Source organism: Tamandua tetradactyla, chromosome 7 (assembly GCF_023851605.1).
Source record: "Tamandua tetradactyla isolate mTamTet1 chromosome 7, mTamTet1.pri, whole genome shotgun sequence".
NCBI classification, from domain to species: Eukaryota; Metazoa; Chordata; class Mammalia; order Pilosa; family Myrmecophagidae; genus Tamandua; species Tamandua tetradactyla.
In genome coordinates this window covers 119,722,462-119,728,371 of record NC_135333.1, presented here as the reverse complement: position 1 = coordinate 119,728,371, position 5,910 = coordinate 119,722,462, and the positions used below count along the sequence as shown (strand labels likewise).

At 34.3% G+C, this 5,910-nt stretch overlaps 1 pseudogene; it reads right to left on the bottom strand.

The window, feature by feature from the left end:
- Positions 1–638: 638 nt before the first annotated feature.
- LOC143690062 (olfactory receptor 6C2-like) lies at positions 639–1,574 on the bottom strand (annotated as a pseudogene).
- Between the last annotated feature and the right edge of the window lie 4,336 nt (positions 1,575–5,910).

The following is a 5,910-nucleotide window of genomic DNA, read 5'->3' as shown; positions in this document are numbered from 1 at the left end:
CTGTAACTGCTTAATTATAACTGACAATTCAGTAATCACACACTTTACAAATGGTACAATGTGTGTCACTGAAATGTCACATGCTATAAAATCTCAGGCTATGGATTCTGATAATGGAATTGCATCCTGATTTACCCTCTTACTAACATTAACTCCCTTGAACTTGAATTTGGCTATTTGTAAAATAAAGATTAGATAAAATAGTGGTAGGGGCTATATTCAATGTCGTGACAATGCCAAGAAGAGCATCATTAAAAATATTATTGTTTCATGATTGAGATTGAATCTTAAATATTAAAATCACTGTCCCTAGAAAATTTGTTTTCCCTGATTTTTTGTAAAGTGAAAAATAAAGGGACATTTAAAGTGCCAGGAATCCAAATGGCTCTCAAAACCTGGAACTGGATTAGGCAATATGAACATTTGTTCATACACAAAATTTATTAAGATGAACTAGTTGATTTTATTTAGTTTTATTAAGAGTTTTATTAAGGTTTAATTAAATAAGAAGTTGTTTTTGAGTAATGCAATCCTGATAAAGCTTTGTTGCTAAGAAGGAAAGGAATGAAAGGTTTAAGATATCTCATAAGGACTAACGATTTTTGTGAAAATTTGAGTTTTTACATAAACACATCCCACTATTTCTTTGTGAACAATGCAGTTTTTTTTATTGCATCATTAAAGGCTTGTTTTACTTGCTTGTTCCTCAGGGTGTAAATGAAAGGGTTCAGCATAGGAGCAATGGAAGTGGTTAACACTGTCACACCCTTATTAACAGTCACTAACTTTTTTGCTGAAGGTTTGATGTAGATGAAGATGCAGCTGCCATAGGTGATGGAGACCACGGTCATATGGGAAGAACAGGTAGAAAATGCCTTTTTCCTTTGCTGGGCAGAAGGGAATCCTAGAATGGTTTTGATGATGTACATGTAGGATAGAAGTACACATACAAAGGTCATGATAAAGGTCAACACAGCACAGATTATGACCACCTGCTCTATGAGCCATGTGTCTGAGCATGAGATCTTCAGAAGGGGGTATGCATCACAGGCAAAATGGTCAATGACATTAGAGTCACAGAATTCCAGAGTTAGGCCCATGCCAAGTGGTGGGAGTAGAATCAACACGCTAGCCAGCCAGGAACCAAGGATGAGTCTCCTACAGACCCTGTTGTTCATGATGGTCACGTAATGTAGGGGTTTGCAGATGGCTACATATCGGTCATAGGACATGGTGGCAAGTAGAAAAAATTCTGTAACAGCAAAGAGGTCCGTGAAAAATATTTGGATGGCACAATCAACATATGTGATGGTCTTGTCACCGGTTGATAAGTTGTACAGGTATCTGGGAATGCAAGCAGATGTAAATGAGATTTCTAAGAAGGAGAAAGTTCATAGGAAAAGGTACATGGCAGTTTTGAGGTTTGAATCCATGAAGGTGAGGGAGATGATTGTCAGGTTCCCGGTTACACTTAATATGTAGGTGAGAAATAAGAAGATGAATATCAGAACCTTCAATTGTGGGTTATCAGTCAGTTCCAGCAGGATAAATGTTGTTATTGTGTGGTTATTCATCAATGAATCCTGGCTTCTATTCAATCTGTGTTTATAGTTATGAGATATTTGGTATGAGGAGAGAGGTGTTAATATCAGTTTGTAACAATTAATGGCTCCGAAACTAAGCTAACAATTTCATATGCATGGCTTTACTTTACAAATTTTGTTTTAAGCAGTATCATTAGAGTAGTAGCATATTTTCCACAGTTGTGTGTTTTGGAAATATCATGAAATATTTCTTAACAAATTGCATTACTTTATCCATCTCATGGCCAACATTTTAGGAATTCTGACATCCTACCACTTTTTATTCCTAGGTTATCTGCACATCAGATTAGAATTATCCATATAGCTAGCTATCTTAAACTGTTAACTGCAGCTGAATCTTAAAGCCAAATCTTAAACTTCTTCAACAATGTGATGTCTTTCCTTGTAGTTTAGTTAGTAAGAAATTTCAAATATATGGAGATCATTTGGGCCTCCTGGTACAGGTTCTTCATATCCTATGCTTTTGATTTTGATTTTTGCATTAGTACGTATTTTAAAGTTTGTGTTTTCTCTTTTAGCAACTTTCTATGCACTCTTTCCCATCTCTTTGTCAAGTAATGTCATCAAACATTATGTCCATTAATAATGTTTTGCAGACTATATAGAGAGTTTTAATGAGAAATTTAATTGATCAAATGTTAAAGTACATTGAGTGAGATATGCAGAAGGATGTATGTCATAATCATAATTGTTTTGTATTTTCCATCTCTTAACATTGAAAAACACACCAACAAACTGATATCAATGTCACCAAGTGCAAAAAACCCCCAGATTTATAATAATAATCTCATTACCTAAGCTCTGCTTGCTTTCACTGTGATTTCCTTATACCATGTCTAATATGAAAATACTTATAGTATCCTTCATATACAATAATATCCTATTGTTAAAAAATTGAGTTGATTAGTACACACAGAACTTAGAAAAGTGTCTGTCTTGTAATGTCTCATATTTGCAGAGGTAACTCTTTCACTGACCTGATGTGCAGTGATTTTCCTTCTGATTGTTACCACTCATCTTCACCTAATTATGACCACACTGTTGCTCCACCATTATCATGTAACATTTCTGTCAAAGTGTATCAATTTTTGCTCCAAAACTGTAGAAGAATCTACATGGAATGTGTGTGTTTCACCAAACGTTTTATCACAAAACACCTCACACATTTTTTCTCTCACATTTTTTATTTCTATTACCTGAGTTATTCTTTTTCTTGCTGATCTCTATTTTATGTTTAGAATGTTTACTTTTCACATTCTTCTCCAATAGAGCCCTTTAACTCAATGAATACATTTTCATAAATATTTTCTTGAACTCCTATTTGCTTAAGCTCCAAAAATTGTTGCTTTTCAGAATTTCAGGTATCTAGTAATAGATACCACATTCATGAATATTTCACACCTGCATCTTTTTCCTCTGCTTTTTATTAAAATAATCTAATAGATTTTTCCAATTATTGAACTAATCATATACAGTGGATTATCTCTCTGAAATAATCTGTCCACTGATATTCTCTGCTTATAATTATCTATGCATCCAAACCCAAGTTCCACTTGTGATGCAGCAACTTAGTCATTGCTTTTTTATTTTAAACATGTATTCTTCTGAGAACTTGATGAACTTCTGACCTATTGGGTGGAAGAACTTCATAGGAAGCATTTTTTTGCTTCTCTCTCAGGGCTAATGAATGGTAAACCATCATAAATTACACAGTTTCAGACACATACAATACTTAAGAAAAAATTACTTGAAAAAATGAAATAAAATTTTCCACTCAGAGCTACATTATTTCATTTTAGGATGTACCAAAAAGAAGGTAAGGGAATTTAATTATTCATCTTGCTATATCTTAACCTAACATCGGGACTACTTTATTTCTGCAGAAAAATTTAAAGTAAAGTAAGGTTTATCACAAAGATGAACTGTTCTGATTATATCCATTACCTCTGCTCCTGCCAAAAGTGTTATTTGGCTTCTCCTCCTTGCCCATTTGCCAAGAAGTATAGTTTCATCCCTGATGCTTTTGCTACCTTATGCAAACTTGAGCAGATATTAAAACCAGAATTAAGGAACTCTGAGGTTCTAAATTTGTGTCAATATCTTCATGACAATTTTTTTTTTCTCAAAGAGCACAAACTGCATATTATACTAGCCATCCAAACATTTTAAATATAGAATTACTACTTCCCCAAAAGGAAATTTTGTTGTATTATTTTCCTGGAGACTCCAATTCCTTTATTTTGGGAAAAGTTTACTATTGTCCTATTCTACCAGGGCTGTTTTGGCAACACCACACAATGAGTTGAATTAACAATTGGAATTTGTTGTCTCATTGTTTTGGAGGCTAGAAGTCTGAAATCAAGTTTTAACAGGCCACGCTTCTCCTGGAGTCTGTAAGTGTTCAGGTGCTGGCTTGCTGCAACCCTTGCTGTTCCTTGGCTTGCATCTCTGCTGCTGTCACATGGTGACTGGTTATTCTTTGGCTTCCTCTGACTTACTGTGTCTTAAATTTTTCGGCCTCATGAAGAGTCCAGTGATATGGACTTAGACCCATCCTGATTCAATATGGTCTCATCTAATCAGGACCTTTGAAGAGCCTATTCACAAATGAGTCCACACCTAAACTGATAATAACACCAACAAAGGTCCTATTTACAAATGAGTTTATGACAACAGCAGCTCCAAATAAGACTTGGGCATGTTTTGCAGGGTACGTGATTCAACACCTAACTATTATATTGCTTTAAAATATTTCCTCCCTGCTGAAGTGGCATTATGGTCAGCTCTGGTCATGCATCCAATTTCCAGAATTAAGTCCAGGTATTCAGTCACTATGTTAGAGAAAGGGCATGGACTTCCTCATTGCCTGAGAGCTGGGGTGCTCCCTTGAAATGTAGGTTCACTCCTGTCTTTTATAACAGATCATCTGGAGATGCATAAAGATGCAGCCCACTTTCCTCCCTGAATTTACTTTTTCATGAAATACAGACACCAGTACTTTCTGATGTAACTATGTAGCCTTGCTGACTGTCAATAGTTTTCAGTTCTAAAAATTCATTTTTTGTGTGTGATCATTAACATAGTAACTGTAGGAGAAACCAGACATTAAAAATCAACTCATGGGCAGGCAATGGTGGCATAGTGGCAGAGTTCTCGCCTGCCATGCCGGAGATCTGGGTTTGATTCCCGGTGTCTGCCCATGCCAAAAAAAATCAACTGCTGGAAAGGAATTGATGTCAGTTATTCTTCATGATTACTGTTTATATTACCAAAGGAGATCATAAAATTATGATATCTAATGAGATGATGTGGCATGAGCCAAAGTGTCCATTTTGTTTTTATTGTAGGGCCACATTGCTTCCTAATATTCTTTGATATATTACTTCTGATGAAAGCCTACTTATTACTGCATGAAATGATCATATCCGTGAATACAGTTTATCTAAGAATAATACACCATAAAAATGGCATTTCCTAAATAGCCCTATTATCATTCACATTTTGGTTTTATACAGTCAAGAGAAACCCATGTATCCAACATAAATATCATATTGTCTGTCAAAATAGAATATAAGTCAAGTAAAAGAATTTATCATACTTACACATGTGTCAATTAATCATAATCTTCCCAAAGAGTTATTTAATTGAAATAAATTAGAGTTAGGAATTTGAAAATGAATGTCATGTTGAAACCATTTATAAACATTTCTAGTCCCTTCTGCTTCAATTCATGTGAACACTTACAGCAGCCATTGCTGTGTTGTATTTTCTACCTTCAGTCAATTGTATAAAGGGCTTGTAACTGACTTCTTTGTATGTTTGGAAGAGTAGGTTTTCTGGCCTCTCCTTGTTCTGAGAGAAGATTTGTCAATATAAAGCTTGGTATTTCATTTATTTGCCAAGTCCGAACCAAGTTAATAAACGAAAGTGTCCCTCATGACTCAGGTTCAAAAATTAATAGCAGATCATTTGTGTAATGAAATTTGGGGGAAAAAATCAAACTTAACACAATAACAATGGGGACATGGCCTTTAGAGACAGGAAAAAACAATCAAAACATTTAATAGAGAAAGGTAGGAAAAAATAAAATTCTAATTTTAAAAACCCTAGACTTCTTACCTTTATAATTTTGAACGTGTAAGGTAATTAAATATTTTACTTTTTCTTCTCTCCTCATGAGTTTTTAATAAAATGAATATATTGCTATGATCATTGATCAAATGAAAAAAATGAGGAAATATGCTTGCCAAAGAATAAGGAAAATAATTTTTAAAAGAGTTAATAAATACTTTTGTATTTAATTATT